Source organism: Panthera pardus, unplaced genomic scaffold (assembly GCF_024362965.1).
Source record: "Panthera pardus isolate Hobbes unplaced genomic scaffold, ASM2436296v1 HiC_scaffold_17, whole genome shotgun sequence".
Classification (NCBI taxonomy): domain Eukaryota; kingdom Metazoa; phylum Chordata; class Mammalia; order Carnivora; family Felidae; genus Panthera; species Panthera pardus.
This window is the reverse complement of record NW_026526732.1, coordinates 83,253,178-83,273,748: the sequence shown is the minus strand read 5'-3', so window position 1 is coordinate 83,273,748 and position 20,571 is coordinate 83,253,178. Positions and strand designations below refer to the sequence as shown.

Sequence of the window (20,571 nt, the reverse complement as noted above, 5' to 3'; positions counted from 1 at the left end):
CAGGTCATGATCTCACAGTTTGCCAGTTCAAACCCCACATCAGCACAGAGCCTGCTTGGGATTCTCTCTCTCCCTCTCTCTCTACCTCTCCCCTGCTAGTATTTGCTCTCTCTCTCCCTCTCTCAAAATAAATAAATATAAACATTAAAAAAAAAGTTTGCTCATGTAAAAAAAACCCTCCATTTTCGTTAAAATTTCACAGCAAAACCTTAAAACTAATAGCCAAATTTTAAGAATATCTTGATATCAAAAATAATAAATTTTATGTTATGTCTATGTTACCACAATTTTAGAAAAAGAAAAAAAATACCTGGAGTATTCTGAGCACCAAGATGATTCTTTTCCCTGTAATAAGTCTGGACTGAGATTCTCTATAACAGGCAATTTTTTCCCTGTGTTTGTCAAATCCAGGATGTGTGAGGAACACTGGCATAGAAAGAAGCCAAGGGTGGGCTGGGAAGAGAAGTACATTATAACACATCAATAAATCTCTGTTGAATGAATTAATCAATTACTTCTGGTCATCATTTAGCACTGTCTTCATATTTTAAATGCTTGATTCTTTCATGCAGTATTTATCCCACCTCTCAGGGCAGCTGAGTGGCTCGGTCCATTAAGCGTCTACTCTTGATTTTGGCTCAAGTCATGATCTCACGGTTTGTGAAATCAAGCCCCATGTGAGGCATGCAGCCTGCTTGGGATTCTCTCTCTCTCTCTCTCTCTCTCTCTCTCTCTCTCTCTGCCCCCCCCCTCAAAATAAATAAATAAACTTAAAAAAAATTATATCCTACTTCTCCCATCAATTAGAGATCTGTTTGTCATAAGCCTTGAGAGGTAAATGCTCTTGGATTCCACTAGGAAGGAGAAGTATTCAGCTTGTTCCTGTATAGCAGATTAATCTGAGAGACTAACTTACTCCCATCTCCTGGAAAGATTAGAAAAAGTTCCTTGAGCCTCCAGGACTTCTCTTAGAAAGTCTGTGTGCACTTCTCATGGCAGGAACCTTTTCTTCTGATTTGGTAGCAGATACAGTTTAACCTAAAAATATCAAAGAAAGACAAAGAGAAACATTTTCTCTCCCTCAGTGAATTCCAAAAACAAAAAACAAAAAAACAAAACACACACACACACATTTGTTTTTTAACAAATTCTTAAAAAAAAACAGCAAAAAACTTAAAACACACAACTAAACCCCCAAAAGATTTCCAAATAAAACAATATGTTCAAGGGGTGCCTGGGTGGCTCAGTCGGTTGAGCATTCAACTTCAGCTCAGGTCATGATCTCACAGCTCATGAGTCCAAGCCCCATGTCCAGCTCCGTGCTGACAGCTCAGAGCCTGGAGCCTGCTTTGATTTTTGTGCCTCCCTCTCTCTATGTGTACCCCCCACCCCACCCATGCTCAGTCTCTCTCGGTCTCTCAAAAATAAACAAAACATTAAAAAAAAATTTTTTTAACAATATATTCAAATAGTACAACTCTGACACCAAGTGGTAAAATAAATAAATAAATAAATAAATAAATAAATAAATAAATAAATAAATAAAAGGCATAAGCTCTTTGACTAAAAAAATGCTGAGCTAGTACTTAGGGTATTTGGTAGACCAAATAATTTATATAATCATTGTTACGTTACTGCCTAAGATTCATTGTCAATACCATCTTCCATCTAATCATTTTTATTAAAAAAAAGAACATTAGCATTGCTCCCTAGAGTTGCTATGAGAAGTAAATAAGTTAATAAAAGAAAAAGCAGGAGCACTTGGGTGGCTCAGTCTGTTGGGCATCTGACTTTGACTTAGGTCATGATCTCACAGTTCATAAGGCCCACATCAAGTTCTTTGCTGACAGCTCAGAGCCTGGAGCCTGCTTTGGATTCTGTGTTCCCCTCTCTCTGCACCTCCTCTGCTTGCACCCTGTCTCTGTCTCTCAAAAAAATAAAAAATAAATGTTAAAAAATTTTTTAAAATAATAAAAAGGGGGCACCTGAGTGACTCAGTCAGTTAGGCATCCAACTTCAGCCCAGGTCGTGATCTCACCACTCCCGAGTTCAAGCCCCAGGTCAAGTTCTGTGCTAATAGCTCAAAGCCTGGAGCCTCAGAGCTGTGTCTCAGAGCTGCAGATTCTGTGTCTCCCTCTCTCTCCCTCTGCCCCTCCCTGACTCACGCTCTCTCTCTCTCTCTCTCAAAAACAAATATTTTAACAATTTTTTTTAAAATTAAAAGCATAGAAATGCTAAATAAATGTTAACTCTTGTTATTGCCTAATTTTATGTCTGCTAGATGACAAGGCCATTAAGCAAGCTGTCCTTGTGCACAAGGTACAGAAGTGAAAAAGGAAAACGAAACAAACAAAAAAACTCAAAATGTTAACAGGTCTACAATAAATATGGTTAGTAGATACGGGGAAGGCACACAAAACAGAGACATCAATTCCTATTAAATGTTTTCTGTAAGAAATGCTCCTTCCCCAGATATAGACCTTTGACAACTGTATTAGTAGTCTATGACTCCAGTCACTCTGGGTGACACTCCGGGTCAATAATACATGACCCAGAGTTGGACACCTGTCTCAGGCAGGGCCCATCAACTCTTTTCTTCTAGAAATTTGCATTGGAAATTTTGATATATTCCTTAATCTGAGATGTCTACTTGAGCCAAGGATGTAAACTGTTGTGTGGCAAGGTGGCCATGCATACAGAGAAACAGGAAAAGCCTGCCTACAGAGGAAAAACAAAAACAAAAAAACAAGCAGAAAGAGGCAGAGATGAAAGAATCCATGTGTCTCCAGAGAAACAGAATTTTCTCTTGAGGAACAGGCTCCCCGGAGTCCTAATGGTTTTCCAACTCTTGGTTCAAGATATGAAAATGGTCAGAATTGTACCCTGCCCTTGACTTTTAAGTGCTATCTTTATAATAAATTTGCCCTCCTTGCTAAATCTTTCCCCAGCAAGTTTGATACTTTCCACTAAAATAATCTTAGGTTAGACACTGGGTAAAATCAAACATTAAATTCCCATCCAATATGTTATTGAATAATTCAAATTTTATTTGTTCAAATATTTGGGTGCTGCCGTTATATAATATAATTATACACTATAGGTCAGATTTTGTTTTTCACTAATGGAGTGGCTGTATTTTTGTAGGATTTAAAGTCTATCAATCTCGGTTCTTCGATTGTGAGGAAAATATTTATGTAAACGTACAGAGAAAAAAGTTTGTTTGAATTTAAAATTTTACAAACATTGTAATTATTTCCCAATATATACATGTATCAAATCATCACATTGTACACCTTAAACTAACACAACATTATATGTCAATTTTATCTTAATAAGCTGGAAAAAAATTTTCATGATAAAAAAACTAAAAATGATCAAACATAAATAAAATTTTGCAAATATTTAACTTGAACATTGGTTGATTAAATTAACATATAGGCAAAATATATGTTTCTGTCTCATAAGCACAAACATAGTAGGGTGAAATTGACAGGAAAAGAATTCATCTGGTGTAGAGTATAGGCCAAGTAAGGAATGTAATAACATTCCTGGTAACCAGCTCTCTACACTTTATGCATATGCATACTATGGTCATTAAATTTAAGAAGAAATATAAGCCAAATTTTGTAAGTAATCTTTAATATTTAGAATACACAGAAAGTTTTAAGAAATCATCTAATACCACCACCAACATTCTGCTCAAATATAATTTTTACACAGATCATAATAAATGTACAAGTTTTTACCTTTGCTCTTTTCCTAACAATTTGTGAACATTTTCCTCGTTAGTAAGCAAGCTCCAAAAATATCATTTTTGAGGACTGAAAGATGGAAAGTGGTAGGAAACAGAGAGAAGTTGACTATATAATCTGAGCCTTGTTCAACTGCCCCAAGCACCCCATTTTTAAGATGGTCTTATGCTGTCTAAAACCTTTTAGAGTCACAAGAATCTAGGCCAAACATGATGTCTTTACGCGCGCGCGAACACACACACACACACGCACGCACGCATACACACACACGCACGCACGCACGCATACACACACACACACGTTCTCATATGCCATGCATAAATAGGGAAAACATTTAAAGTCACAGTTCTGTTAACAGTTTGCTGGCTAAACAGGAGAAGAATGAAGGGAAACATATCAAACCTTTGTTCTGTTCTAAGCTTAGTTTACTTTTGAGTTCCTCAAATATAGGGCCATGTTTTTAATTATGTTTGCATCCCCCAAAAAACATCTATCCTAAAGTATGTGTGAATGGTAAAATAAATGCGTAGTCTCAATTCAGAATAAAAGGTATCTTCAAGATATCTACCCAGGTCCCTCAAACCCTTCACATCTAGGTATGATCAGCCCAAACCACTGTTCCACATTCTTTGTAAGCCCCTAACCTTCCTCAATTCTTCTATATATCTCTTAGGGGGAGTTTTGTTCATTTTCACCTCTACTTTGATGTTTGTTTCTGCACTGTTCCTGTCTTGCACCAAGAAGACTTGGGCATGAAACTCAGCCTTTTATCCAATTCAGAACTCAAACCACCACTTCCTACACCCAAACAGAGAAAAAGAGAGAGAAAACTTGCTTAGCAAACTTTTCCTGATTCCATTAGAGTTACTGAGGATTGAGAGATACATGTCTCAATAAGGATTTTCATAGTACAGTAGTCCCCCCTTATCCACAGAGGATACATTCCAAGACTCCCAGTGGATGCCTGAAACTACAGATAGTACTGAATTCTATATAAACTATGTTTTTTCCTATTCATACATACCTATAGTGAATTTTAACTTATAAATTATGCACAGTAAGAGATTAACAACTAATAATAAAATAGAACAATTATAATAATATACTATAATAAAAATCATGTGAATGTGGCCTCTCTCTCTCTCTCAAAATATTTTTTAAAGTTTTATTTATTTAAGTAATCTCTACACCTAACCTGGGGCTCAAACACATGACGCCACAGTCAATAGTCACATGCTCCTCCAACTGAGTCAGCCAAGCACCCCTCAAAATATCTTATTGTACTGAATTCATTGAGCTTCTTGCAATGATGTGAGATGATAAAATGCCTACATGATGAGACAAAGTGAGGTGAGTGTATTGTGATGCAATGTGATGTAGTCTCAGACTACTACTGACCTGGCTGTTCGTCAGAAGCAGGATCACCTACTTCCAGACCAGAGCTGACCACAGAAAGCAAAACTGCAGATAAGAGGAAACTACTGTGCTAATACAAATTTAAATAGCATGGTCAGCATTAGTATTCATAAAAGTCCTTTTAAGGTTATACTGGAAACTTTTCACCAGTTGTTTTATTCTTCTCATGCCCAGCCTCAAGCCATCCCCTTTCATATCTAATGTCCCAGTGATGTGAAGAAGAAAGGCAACAGAAATATAGAAAAAAATTAAATATCCTTATAACGTACAGCCCATTGACACTTAAGTACTTGACAGGCATAGTGACCTCCCTCATGGAGCTTAGCTGCCCTCAAGGTTAATACTTTGCCAAAGGCAAAATGCAACCCTAGCTTGACTTTAGCCCACCCTCCAGGATCCTGTAAAAATCCCTTTGGAAAGTTCCTTTATCTCTATCCCCTTAAGATATATGTTAGCAATCATCCTCTAAACATGTGGCCCAATGATATACATCTGAAGGGTCTCATGACTAAGGTTTTACTAGACAATAGTAAATGACCTTTTCCTAACAACAGCTAGCCCCTCAAGGTCCTGGAAACCTTGCTTCCAAATTCCTTAGAGACTTATGCTATCCCTAATCCCTTCTGAACTTGAAAGTATATAATCAGTCACTCCTCAAAACCCCAGGGCAGCTCTTCTTGCCCACAGGTCCTGTACCCATGCTTTAATAAAACCACCCTTTCTGCACCAAACACATCTCAAGAATTTCTTGACCATTTTCTCCCAAACCTCAACATTTCACATCAACAAGAGCTCCAAGTTGTCTCCCTCTATTATGGACCATGAGTCAACAAATCCACAAAGGGATAAGCAGAATAGTAACACCTTTATTGTAACTGGATCTAAACTTCTGATTTAAAGAGCAAATAATAAAGTAGGTAATTCCCTCTTCTCTTCCCAGAAATCACTTTAAAAACCATGAAGAGGGGCGCCTGGGTGGCTCAGTCGGTTAAGCGTCCGACTTCGGCTCAGGTCATGATCTCACGGTCCGTGAGTTTGGCCCCGTAACGGGCTCTGCTGACAGCTCAGAGCCTGGAGCCTGCTTCAGATTCTGTGTCTCCCTCTCTCTCTCTGACCCTCCCCCATTCATGCTGTCTCTCTCTGTCTCAAAAATAAATAAATGTTAAAAAAAATTTTTTTTTTTAAACCATGAAGATAACAGGAAAAGAAATGCATAACTCATCTTTGATGAGACACTGATATTCATACCACAATATAGTTGGAGAGGCTAAAAAGAGAAGATAAAATAAAGTCAAAAAGAAACAGAAAGAAGTTATCCATTGCTACAAATCTCAGAAATAACCAGCAATGTACATTTCTCATAGGTAGAGGACACTGTTTTAGAGTTCTCCACAGAAACAAAATCATTTGGATAGTATATAGTACATATATAATAAATATATTAATTATGACACATATATACTAAGAGATTTATTATAAGGAATTAACTCCTACAATTATGAAGACTGGCAAGTCTTTTTTTTCAGATTAATTAATTTTTTAATTTAAATACAAGTTAGTATATAGTGCAACAATGATTTCAGGAGTAGATTCCTTAATGCCCCTTGCCCATTTAGCCCCTTATCCCCCGCCCACAACCCCTCTAGCAACCCTCTGTTCTCTATATTTAAGAGTCTTTTATGTTTTGCCCCCCTCCCCGTTTTTACATTATTTTTGCTTCCCTTCCCTTATGTTCATCTGTTTTGTATATTAAAGTCCTTATATGAGTGAAGTCATATGATATTTGTCTTTCTCTAATTTTACTTAGCATGACACCCTCTAGTTCCATCCACATAGTTGTAAATGGCAAGATTTCATTCTTTTTGATTGCCGAGGAATACTCCATTGTATATATATACCACATCTTCTTTATCCATTCATCCATTGGTGGACATCTGGGCTCTTTCCATACTTTGGCTATTGGCCATAGTGCTGCTATAAACATTGGGGTGCATGTGCCCTTTCGAAACAACACACCTGTATCCCTTGGATAAATACCTAGTAGTGCAATTGCTGGGTCATAGGGTAGTTCTATTTTTAATTTTTTGAGGAAACTCCATATTGTTTTCCAGATTGGCTGCACCAGTTTGCATTCTCACCAACAGTGCAAAAGAGATCCTCTTTCTCTGCATCCTCACCAACATCTGTTGTTGCCTGAATTGTTAGTGTTAGCCATTCTGACAGGTGTAAAGTAGGATCTCATTGTGGTTTTGATTTGTATCTCCCTGATGATGAGTGATGTTGAGCATTTTTTCATGTGTCAGTGGGCTGCATGGATGGTATAGTGGTGAACACAGCTGCCTTCCATGTGTTTGTGGGCCATCTGATGTCTTCTTTGGAAATATGTCTATCATGTCTTTTGCCCATTTCTTCACTGGATTATTTGTTTTTTGGGTGTTGACTTTGATAAGTTCTTTATAGATTTTGGATACTAACACTCTATGTGATATATCGTTTGCAAATATCTTCTCCCATTTCATCAGTTGCCTTTTAATTTTGCCAATTGTTTCCTTGCCAATTGTACAGAAGCTTTTTGTTTTGATGAGGTGCCAATAGTTCATTTTTGCTTTTGTTTCCCTTGCTTCCGAGGATGTGTTCAGCAAGAAGTTGCTGTGGCCAAGGTCAAAGAGGTTTTTGCCTGCTTTCTCCTCTAGGATTTTGATGCCTACCTGTCTTATGTTTAGGTCTTTCATCCATTTTGAGTTTATTTTTGTGTATGGTATAAGAAAGTGGTCCAGGTTCATTTTTATGCATGTCACTGTCCAGTTTACCCAGCACCATTTGCTGAAGAGACTGTCTTTATTCCATTGGATATTCTTTCCCGCTTTGTCAAAGATTAGTTGGCCATACATTTGTGGGTCCATTTCTGGGTTCTCTATTCTGTTCCATTGATCTGAGTGTCTGTTTTATGCCAGTACCATACTGTCTTGATGATTACAGCTTTGTAATACATCTTGAGGTCCGGGATTGTGATGCCTCCAGCTTTGTTCTCTTTTTCAGGATTGCTTTGGCTATTTGGGGTCTTTTCTGGTTCCATACAAATTTTAGGATTGTTTGTTCTAGCTCTGTGGAGAATGCTGGCTTATTTTGATAGGGATTGCATTGAGTATGTAGAGTGTTTTGGGTAGTATCGACATTTTAACAATATTTGTTCTTCCTATCCAGGAGCAAGGAATATTTTTCCTTTTTTTTTTTTTTTTTTTTGTGAAGACTGGCAAGTCTTAAGACCTGCTGGGTGAATCGAGTTGGAGGCCCAAAGAGCTGGTGGTTTAGTCTCAGTCTAAGTCTAAAGACCCAAGAAACAGGAGAGGTGGTGTAATTATTGCAGGATTTTTTACCACAATACCCAGGGTTCGTTGTCTTGCCACTTTGAAGAATGAAGAGGTGGACACAGAATGAGCAGCAGGCAAAAGTTTTTATTAGAGTATAATATTAGAAAATAAGAATAGTAAGAAAGCTCTCTTTACAGAGAGGGGGCATTCAAAGGTGAATCCCCCAGGACTATAGGCAAGGGTCTTTGTTTTATAAGGTTCTGGTCAGTCCTCCCTCTTCTCTTCCCCCTTGTTCCTTCTCGTGTTCTACCCTTATTGGCTGGATAGTTCTAGGTGCTGGGTTGTCCATTCCTGATTGGCTCATTTCCATTGTATGAGGGGTGATCTATGGCCATACTTAGGTCTTTTGTCAAATTCCAGAGGGGAAACCTGAGGGGGAATAGGCGGGGTCTGTTACATTCTTAAGAGGAACGTTACACCTGAGGGGGCTTGCTGTGGTCAGACATTCCAGCATTGTTCCAAAATAGGTGTTTTTCCCCACCTAGACACCTCAGGCCCTAATCTTTCCCTCTCTGCCTACTGAATCCTATCTTTTCCTATCATATACTTCCTGTCCAAAGGCCTGCAGCCTCCAGACCCAAGAAAATGCTTTAGTTTGAGTCCAAAAGACAGTCAGACAGGAAAAATTCTCCTACTTGGATGGGGTCAGCCTTTTTGTTCAATTCAGATCTCCCACTGATTGGATGAGACCCACTTACAATAGGAAGGCAATCTACTTTAGGCAGAGTCTACCATTTAAATGTTAATTTCATCCAAGAAATATCCTCACAGAAACACCCAGAATAATGTTTGACCAAATATCTGGGCACCTCATGGCCCAGTCAAGTTGACACATAAAATTAACCATCATAGGTACACACTGAGGTATAAAACTGAAATCCTGTCAAAAACAAGAAACATAGCATGCATGGACTAGTAACAAGATCATTCCTCATGTTCCAAACAGCAGAAAAGGAAGTGCTAAATGATGAGTATTACAGATAAACCAAATTTGTAGCAAGGAGTCTGCCCCTGTGCCAGTGGGACTGGGAGGAAGGCAGTGATGGGGTTTTGGGGTGTTATTGGTGGGGGTTTGGAGCTGACAGTCAAGAAAGAATTCTTGAAGAAGTCTTTGGTGCAAAAAGGTGAATTTATTAAGGCACAGGGACAGGACCTTTGGGCAGAAAGCGCTACACTAGGGTTATGAAGAGTGACTGCTTATATACTGTGGTTGGGGGTGGTAAAGTCAAGAGGAAGTTTCTTAAAGGGATTTCCATATGCTAAAGAAGACTCACAGATTACTGGAGACCTAGCTATTGTCAAGCTAAGGTTGTTTTTCCCTCTAGCAAAGCATTATCTTTAAGAGAGTAGGGAGTTCCTGGAGATTAGGCTATTGATAAGATTGCCCTTTTCTTGTAATATTACTAAGATATTTGTAAACTGATGAGATTCTCTCAGTTTAACTGTTTGTTTTCTGTCCTTTCCTTTGTTCTTGGGCAGCCTGGAATGCATGAGAAATATCACGCATAGCCCGCGGCGGGGGTGGGGGCGGGGGTGGGGGGGACACGGCTGTGCTAGCTTGTGCTTGGCCCTCAGCTTGCCTTATGGTCCCTCATCAGCAGGAAGGCAGGAAGGAAGGCAGGAAGAAAGGCAGGAAGGCAGAAAGAAAGAAAGAAAGAAAGAAAGAAAGAAAGAAAGAAAGAAAGAAAGAAAGAAAGAAAGAAAGAAAGAAAGAAAGAAAGAAAAATGCCTTTGATGCCTTTCCACACAGGCCTTGTTGTGGGCCATGTGTATGCTGCCCCAAGATGGGCCACTTTGGCATGAAGATTATTTTGAGTTAAAAAACAATCAAAACCCAGCAGGTTCAGTAAAAACTGTTGACCACCCCTACAACTGCCTAAAAGATTTTAGATAGAGGACTACTCCAGGAAGAGAGCTATCACCATAGATAAGTACAGTATGATATGAACTGGATAGGGTAGACAGAGAGGAACCTAGCAAGGCCTGTTTGATCAGTCTTCTCTTTGTCTCACTGTTTCTAAGTGTCACGGAAAACATTTGTTTACCAAACAGTTACTCTTTTTCATTTTCCCTGAATTTACCCAGAGCCCTAATGGCTTCTCCTTAGTTCATATAACATATATACCTCATTTTGCCTGTGTTTGGAATTTCTGTGTCTATATGGATTCCTCATAAATAGGTATTAAAATTTATTTTCTCCTGTTAATCTGTCTTATGTCACTTTGATTCTTAGTCCAGCTAGAAGGACCTTGAAGGGGATTGGAATTTTTGCTACCCAGTAGCCTCCAGAAAACCTTGACCTAGAAAATTTCATTTGTTTCACAGATGAAAAATCAAAAAAGAAGAACATAATTCATTCATGTGTATATCACAAAGAGAAATAGTGAGAAAATGAACAGTAAAGGGGGCAGATAAGGAGTGCCTGGGTGCCTGGGTGCCTGGGTGGCTCAGTCTGTTAAGTATCTGACTCTTTATTTCAGCTCAGGTCATGATCTGATGGTTCCTGAGATCGTGCTGACAGCATGGGAGCCTGCTTGGGATTCTCTCTCTCCCTCTCTATCTGCCACCCCCCCATTTGTGTCTGCACAGGCTCACTCTCTCTCTAAATATATACATATTTTTTAGAAAAAAATAAATAAAATAAAAGGGGCAGATGAGGGGTATTTAGAAAACATTGCCAGGAGGGATATGAAAATTATGATAAAACATTTTACTAAATATTTTATTTTATTTTATTTTATTTTATTTTATTTTATTTTATTTTATTTTATTTTAAAGTAAGCTCTGTGCCCAATGTGAAGCTTGAACCCATGACCTTGAGATCAGGAGTCACATGATCTACCAAGAGCCAGCCAGGCACTCAGAAAGTGCAGATGAGGAATATTCAGAAAATATCCCATAAGGTATATGAAAATTATGATAAAACATTTTGCCCCAAATTTTAAAACATACTGAAATTTTTAGCTAGGATGCAACAGGAAGTTACTCAAATAAGAGGGCTGAAAACTGTCAGCAGAAGGAAGGAGGGGAAAGGACAAAAGCAGGGAAGGGTCTTATTTTGCAGAACCAACAGTTCTAACCAAGGACACACCCAACTAGGTGTTTTACCTAATAGTCCCTGTTAGATGTGTCTCACCTGATAGCCCCCTTCCAAGGGCCTGTTTAACCTGGATAAGAGCTAAGGACTTGTGCAGAACCAACCCACCCCCAGTTGCCCTGAAGTTACCTTTAGTTCATTATAATACTGAGATCTCTTCCTATGAGTGGAATTTCCTGCCATTTTTTTGGACATATGATGTATGTGCTAGCACCTTAACATACTATACGTGTGCAATTGAACTAAGTCCCTGTGAAGCTCCCTGCCCCCTAATACACTGAATAAAAGCTTCCTGTACTAACCCCACAAGGAAACAATGCTTTGAGAGCCATATTCCTGTCTCCTTACTTTTAACAAGTAATTCTTTGCTTTCAACATTTCCTTGGGTTGTGTTCAATTTGATGCCTTTCCCCCCAAGCAACGAACCCTTTGAGTTGTTACAAAATAATTGCTTCTATTAGGCAAGAATACAAAATAAAGGAAAGAGAGCTCTAGAAAGAGATGAGATAATAATAAACCAAAAATTATTGACTAATAAACTATTGGCCAATTTAGTCAAGAAAAAAGATGGAAGAAAGCATAAATATAAAAAATATAATAGGAAAAAATAATCACAGATAAAAAAGAAATTTAAGTAATCTTGAGACTAATTTGTTCATATCAAATGTTTTGAAAACTAGATAAAATGGATAATTTTCTATGACAGTAAAATTTACCAAAACAGATTCCAGAAATAGCAGAAAATCTAAATAAACCAATGATCATAGGGGGAAAAAATGAAAACTATTAAAGAGAACTCTCATCAAAAAGACAAAAATAAACACAAAAACAAACACAAAAAAGCCCTAATGAATTCACAAGGAAATGTTACCAAATATTTAAAGAATAGATTATTCCAATACTATTAAATTGTTCCAGAGCTTATGTAACCAGGACAGAAGTGGACAAGAGCACCTGAGGATTCCAAGTAGACCAGATTCAGCCACTTGCTGCTCACAAAATCCAAAGGCAGACAGTGGTGGCAAAACAAGAAAGGAACTTATTTCAGTGAGGCCAACAGCAGGAAGACAGCAGACTGACTCCAGAGTGCTGAAAATACTTCTGGGTTTATATAAAGGAAACGTGGGACAAAGGTGGGTGGGTGGACAGCTAGGCGGTAAAGGTCAGGTCCATCATTGTCTTGGGATCAATCAGGTGGGGTCTTTATTGCTTGAGGGGGTAGTTTCAGTTCCCATCAGGGATGATTTGCCCACAGGGTCTTTTGCCTAGGTTAAAAGATGAACTGGAAAGAACTTAATCAATAATAAATTACAGACTGAGGTCAGAATGGAGCTGAAGTCCTCTTTCACAGAGATATGGAAAACTTAACATTGTTTTTTATGAATCAAACACAATATTGGTATTAAAACTTAACAAAGATCACACCAAAACGAAAACTAAAAGCCTGTATTATTTATAAATTCAATCCAAAAATGCTAAACATACAGTTAGCAAAGAGAACCCAGCAGCACATTAAAGGAAAAATACACTGCTATCAGGTGTGATTTACTCCAGGGATGTAAAGATAAATCAGTATTCCAGAAAGTCTTTCTAAACATGACACAAACCCAGAAACCAGAAAATAAAAGATTTATAAATTCAACCACTTTTTAAAAAATCTAAAGTATTGCACATTAAAGCCACCATAAACAAAGATACATTGGGGGGAAAATATTTGTAGTCCATATCACTGAAAAATGACTAACATATCTGAATTTGCATCTCTATTATAAGTCAGTAAGGAGCCTAACAGCCTTAGAGAAAAATAGGCAAATTGTATCAAGAAATATTCACTAAAACAAAAATACAAATCGTCCCTCTACTACTCTACCTCCCTCATTATAAGATAAAAGAACTCTCAGTTAATTTTTCACCTATAAATTGGCAAAGATAAAACAATTGATACACTTTGTTTCCCAGTGTAAATTGGCACAACCTCTATGGAAGGCTACTCAATATCTATCACAATTGTAAATGTATCTACTCTCTGGACCAGCAATTGCACTGTTGGAATTTATCCTCCAAATATATTCATTTATTTGCAGAATCATGGCTAAGGTTAATCACAGCAGTATTCCTAATGCTACTAAGACATTTAAGGGCACCTAGGTGGCTCAGTGGGTTAAGCATCCAACTTCGGCTCAGGTCATGATCTCATGGCTTGCTTGTGAGTTCAAGCCCCTCATTGGGCTCTGCACCGACAGCTCAGAGCCTGAAGCCTGCTTTGGATTCTGTGTCTCCCTCTCTCTGTGCCCCTCCCCTACTAGTGTTTTGTCCCTCTAAAATGAATAAATGTTAAAATAATAATAATAATAAAAGGAAGTTTAAAATAACTTAAGTGCCCACTAACAGGTACTAGTTAATAGATTATGGTGCATCATACAAAGTAATGCTATGCAGCTGGAAAAATGTGGGATTCGCCACAAAACCAAGCAGAATACCTTGCATAAAACTGGTAAATGAATGAATCACTGAGTGAATGGAAGGAAGGAAAAACAAGGAAGGAAGGAAAGAGAGAAAGAAACAAGAGAGCTCTATGTACTGATATAAAGTAAATTTTAAGACATATTAAGTGAAAACACTTAGGTACAGAAAAGTATGTGTAGTATATTAAGAAGTGAAAAATGGTCAACATATTTATTAGGTGTACATCTTGGAAGGATACATAGGAAATATAAGAGTAATTGACTCCAAGGAGGGCACTCAAAAACTGGGAAAAAAGGGACACCTGGGTGGCTCAGCCAGTAAAGTGTCCAACTTCGGCTCAGGCCATGATCTCCCAGTTCTTGAGTTCAAGCCCCACGTCGAGCTCTGTGCTGACAGCTCAGAGCCTGGAGACTGCTTCAGATCCTGTGTCTCCTCTCTCTTTGCTCCCCCCCTGCTCTCTCTCTCTCTCTCTCTCTCTCAAAAATAAATAAGCATTAAAAAAATTAAAAATAAAAAAATAAAAATAAAAACAATTGGGAAATAAAAGCAAACAAGACACCATTTTAATTTTGAACTTATAACCATAGAGTTGTATATCACTAAAAACCATAATCAAAAAATTTTAAATAAGTTTTGAATATCCAAAAAATCGAGTTCATATTCATTGAAAAGTGGGTTTGGCTATAAATATATATTTAGCTGCAAAAGAAACTGCTAGGCAACTCCCCTTCACCCAGATCTAAGTCTAAGTCCATACAAAAGGAAATAGACAGATGCGATATTTCAGTTCTATTAAACTTTCCCACTACAGCCCCATCTTGGATGCTATCTGTGCCAGATACCTTTGCTTGCCCTTTCTAATCCATTCTCCATCTTTCCTTGGGTTCACCTGAAGACTTGAGGGAAAAATCACAGTGATATTTGGGTATTATTTTCCTTGTTCCTATCCTTTCCAGTTACCCCAAGTACGGCTGTCTTTGTCTACCATAGGTCAAACCTCCTGTTATGGGCCCTGCTCCAACAGCTTCATTTGTGTTCCAGTGCCAGCCCCTTCATTCCCAGCTCACAATCCCATCACACTACACACATGACTACACAGGAATGGTAGCAGCCCCATGACACTCAGAACAAGATTACTGCTCTATTCTTTGTTGCTTCCTCATACCCCGACCACATCTTCATAAATAATTCCTCTTCAAAACTCTCCTCAAATTATGAGTAGGTCATTTCACAGCAAATCCCAACTGGTAAATCATTTCAAGCCTTACCAGTAGTTCTCCAAATAATATTTACACTTTCTGTGTCTCAACTCCTCTCCTTTTTCTCTCAAGATGTAATTCAAGACTCATTTAACTTCACACTGATATTCTTCTTTCTTTATATTTCACAGAACAAAAATATGTGCAGAGCCCTTGTTTTCTTCACATCTCACTTCAGCATTCAAATCATTTTCAGTTTGGAGAATCATTTTTGAAAGAGGCTTTTCATCTCATCATAAGTCAGTCCAGATTTTCTAGCCCACAGTGATTGACAGCTTTGCCTGACTGAGTGACCAGGATGGAAAATTTAGGAGCCCTGTGCTAGGCAGCAGGGCCAGTTTTTATAGGCATGTGACCTGTGTAGTCAGACAGGAACCCATAGTTAGAAGGGCTCCATACTTGGTTTAATGCAGTGCTTACCATCTTGAAAATACCACATTTTTAATAATTAATTAATTAATTTTAGAAAAAGAGAGAGCGTACAAGCAGGGGAGGGGACAGAAGGAGAGGAAGAGAGAATCTTAAGCAGGCTCCACACTGAGTGTGGAGCCCAATGCAGGGCTTGATTTCATGATAATGAGATCGTGACCTGAGCCAAAATGGAGTCAGACACTTAACCGACTAAGCCACCCAAGTGCCCCAAAAATATCAAGTATTTTTTTTAACAAAGAGCTCTGCATCTTTATTTTTCACTGGGTCCCATGAATTAAGATGGCCCACAAAGATCCCTACTTTCTAGTAGAGATAGTCATACCCTGTGTTATCCCTTCCCTCTTAGCATGGGCTGGACCTAGTGCCTGACCTCCAACAAATAGAATACATAATAATAAATGTCACTTCCAAGATTCTTTTACAAAGACACTATGGCTTCCATTTTGTGATCTCCCTTTCTCTCGGTCTCTCTAACACATTGACCCATATTAGTTCTCAAACCTAGATTCCAATATAGTTTTCCCAGGCTATTTTGGTGTGAATGGCTTAGCATGGTAAAGCAACCTATCCTTTTTTAAATTATTTTTTAATTTAAAAAAAAGTTTTTTTAATGTTTATTTATTTTTGACAGAGAGAGACAGACAGAGCATGAGTGGGGGAGGGGCAAAGAGAGAGGAGACACAGAATATGAAGCAGGCTCCAGGCTCTGAGTTGTCAGCACAGAGCCCCACACAGGGCTCCAACTCACAGACCGCAAGATCATGACCTGAGCCGAACTCAGACGCTCAACAACTGAGCCACCCAGGCGCCCCTGAATTTTTTTTTTTTTTAATCTTTATTTATTTTGAGAGAGAGACCGAGTGTGAACAGGGGAGGAGCCAAGAGAGGGAGACACAGAATCCAAAGCAGGCTCCAGGCTCCGAGCTATTCAGCACAGAGCCCAACGTGGGGCTTGAGCCCACCAACCATGAGATCATGACCTGAGCCAAAGTCAGACGCTTAACCGACTGAGCCACACAGGTGTCCCTAATTTTTTTTTAATGTTTATTTTTGAGAGAGAGAGAGAGCACGTGCGCGCGCATGAGTGGGGGAGGAGCAGAGAGAGAGGGAGACACAGAATCAGAAGTAGGCTCCAGGCTCTGAGCAGTCAGCATAGAGCCCCAGGAGGGACTCAAACTCAGAAACTGAGGCATCATGATCTGAGCTGAAGTCAGATGCTTAACCCACTGAGCCACCCAGGTGCCCAGAGCAACCTATCCTTTTAAAAAATTCCAGCTAATTTGAAATATCAACACTGGCTAAATAAAGACAAACCATAAACACAAACATTATATCAAAAAATATACTTTATTCATCTTATTAACACTGGAGTATATTTTCAGCTTCTTGTTTTTAATCTCCTATAGCACCTAATTTAGTCCTAAAGGAAATACTTCTTTAGTGGTAAATAATTACAAGAGCAAAGAAGGTGAATGTGGGAGGATGGAAGAAAGATTTTATTGACTTGAAAGATAGGCATTATTCTTTTTTTTTTTAAGTTCATTTATTTATTTTGAGAAAGAGTGACAGCATAGGCAGTGGAGGGGCCAAGAGAGAGGGAGAGAGAAACCCAAGCAGGCTCTGTGCGGTCAGTGCAGAGCCCAATGTGGGGCTTGAACTCACGATCTGCGAGATCTTGACTTGAGCCAAAATCAAGAGTCTGATGCGCAATCAACTGAGCCACCTAGACGCCCCTAGATAGGCATTATTCTTAACATTTTGCTTACAATTTCCTAATAATTCTTATTATTTTATGCATTCTTGTTTAAACAGTTTTCATATGTCCAAAGGTTACTTAAAGCATAAACAGAAATTAGTAACATCTTTAAAGACATTATATAATTTTATGTGCTTGCATAGCAATGAGATTATTTGTACAAAATTATATATATGTGTGTGTATGTACACATATGTATATATACACATATATATCTTTTAATTTACATCCAAGTTAGTTAGCAATTAGTGCAATAATGATTTCAGGAGTAGAATCCAGTGAATCATCCCAGCAAGTGTCTTCCTTAATGCCCCTTGTCCATTTAGCCCAACCCTCCTTCCACAACCCCTCCAGCAACCCTGTTTGTTCTCTATATTTGAGTCTTTCATGTTTTGTCTCCCTCCATGTTTTTATATTATTTTTGCTTCCCTTCCCTTATGTTTATCTGTTTTGTATCTTAAATTCCACACATAAGTTAAGTCATATAATATTTGTCTTTCTCTGACTAATTTTGCTTAGCATAATACACTCTAGTTCCATCCATGTTGTTGCAAATGGCAAGATTTCATTCTTCTTGATTGCCTAGTAATACTCCATTGTGTATATATGTATATATGTATATATATATACATACATACACACACACACACACACACACACACACACACACACACACATATACATACACACACACCACATCTTCTTTATCCATTCATCGGTTGATGGACATTTGGGCTCTTTCCATACTTTGGCTATTGGTGATAGCACAGCTATAAACATCAGGGTGCATGTGCCTCTTTGAAACAGCACACCTGTATCCTTTGGATAAATACCTAGTAGTGCAATTGCTGGGTCATAGGGCAGTTCTATTTTTACTTTTTTGAGGATTTCTATACTGTTTTCCAGAGTGGCTGCACTAGTTTGCATTCCCCCCAGCAGTGCAAAAGAGTTTATCTTTCTCCACATCCTCACCAACATCTGTTGTTGCCTGAGTTATTAATTTTAGCCATTGTGACTGGTATGAAGTGGTATCTCATTGTGGTTTTGATTTGTATTTCCCTGATGATGAGTGATGTTGGGCATTTTTCATGTGTCTATTAGCCATCTGGATGTCTTCTTTGGAAACATGTCTATACATGTCCTTTGCCCATTTCTTCATTGGATTATTTGTTTTTTGGGTGTTGAGTTTGACAAGTTCTTTACAGATTTTGGATACTAATCCTTTATCTGATATGTTATTTGCAAATATTTTCTCCCATTCCATCGGTTGCCCTTTAGTTTTGCTTACTGTTTCCTTTGCCGTGCAGAAGGCTTTTATCTTGATGAGGTCCCAATAGTTCATTTTTACTTTTGTTTACCTTGCCTTCCCAGAGCAATCACTTCAAGATATGAAACATTTTATATCTTGTTGAGTAAGTTGACGTGTTGAGTAAGAAGTTGCTGCCGCTGAGGCCAAAGAGGTTTTTGCCTGCTTTCTCCTCTAGGATTTTGATGCTTACCTGTCTTACATTTAGGTCTTTCATCCATTTTGAGTTTATTTTTGTGTATGGTCTAAGAAAGTGGTCCAAGTTCATTCTCCTGCATGTTGCTGTCCAGTTTTCTGAACACCATTTGCTGAAGAAACTGTCTTTATTCCATTGAATATTCTTTCCCCTTTTTGTCAGAGATTAGTTGGCCATAAACTTGTGGGTCCATTTCTGGGTTCTCTATTCTGTTCCATTGATCTGAGTGTCTGTTTTTATGCCAGTACCATACTGTCTTGATGATTACAGCTTTGTAATACATCTTGAAGTCCGGGATTGTGATGCCTCCAGCTTTGGTTCTCTTTTTCAGGATTGCTTTGGCTATTTGGGGTCTTTTCTGGTTCCATACAAATTTTAGGATTGTTTGTTCTAGCTCTGTGAAGAATGCTCGTGTTATTTTGGTAGGGATTGCACTGAATATGTAGGTTGCTCTGGATAGTATTGACTACATAAAATTATTTTTTTAAAAAAAGATATGTAAGGTATTAATCCTAAAATAATTATTATTATTTACCATTATCAAAACTGACCTTCCTAGTGACTTATACTCTGTGAAAGCAGTCTTAATGTTAACAATAAATAAAGCAAGAAATTCAGAAATCCATATTTCCTCTATTAAAATGTTTCATATCTTGAAGTGATTGCTCTGTGATATCAAAGAGTGTGTTTGTATATAAAAAAGAATTAATGCTTAGAACTTTGGGTCTGTGGATAGATTTTAAGGTGAGCCATGAGGCCTGTTTGTGTTTTTTAGTATCAAAAATATTTTCAGAGGCACCTGGATGGCTCAGTCAGTTAAATGTTGACTCTCGATTTTGGTTAAGGTCATGATCTCACAGTTCATGGGATTGGATCCCACATAGGGCTTGGCAGTGACACCAGGGAGCCTGCTCAGGATTCTCTCTCTCCTTCTCTCTTCTGTCTCTCCCCCACTCTCATTCTCTCTCTCTCTCTCTCAAAATAAATAACCTTAAAAAATCATATTTTCCTTATTTTTAAAATATCAACTCAAATTTAAGAAACCAATATTATATATATATATATATTTTTTTTTTTTTTTTTTTTTCTTAAAGTAGGCTTCACGCCTAGCATGGAGCCCAGTGTGGGGCTTGAATTCATGATCCTGACATCAAGACCCAAGGTGAGATCAAGAGTTGGACACTTAATTAACTGAGCCACGCAGGCGCCCCATGAAATCAATGTTATATTTGATAAAAAGTCACAAAATCATCACAATATGGTAAAGTTTTGAAAAAAAAAAAAAGACCTTGCTATAATGCAGATAGATTAAGGATTGAGTTGAGGCTGCCACAGAAATATTTAATCCTAATTGTGTGACATTTGTAGACTTAAAGTCTTGAATATAAGCATCCAATTAAATACAGCAGATTGAACATATACAATTTATTGTCTTTCCCTCCTGAAACCTCACTAAAATGACAGTAAGCAGATTTTTTTTTTTTAACCATAAGGAGAGAGAGAGGATGTGCAAAAAAAAA

At 38.1% G+C, this 20,571-nt stretch overlaps 1 long non-coding RNA gene across 1 annotated transcript in view; it reads right to left on the bottom strand.

The window, feature by feature from the left end:
- Positions 1-318: 318 nt before the first annotated feature.
- LOC128777825 (uncharacterized) overlaps positions 319-20,571 on the bottom strand; it is a 32,792-nt gene continuing 12,539 nt past the window's right edge. Inside the window, exons 2-3 of the long non-coding RNA XR_008423146.1 lie at positions 917-1,038; positions 319-453 (exon numbers count right to left, since the gene is read on the bottom strand). This is a non-coding gene — a long non-coding RNA (uncharacterized LOC128777825). The remainder of the gene's footprint in view (positions 454-916; positions 1,039-20,571) is intronic.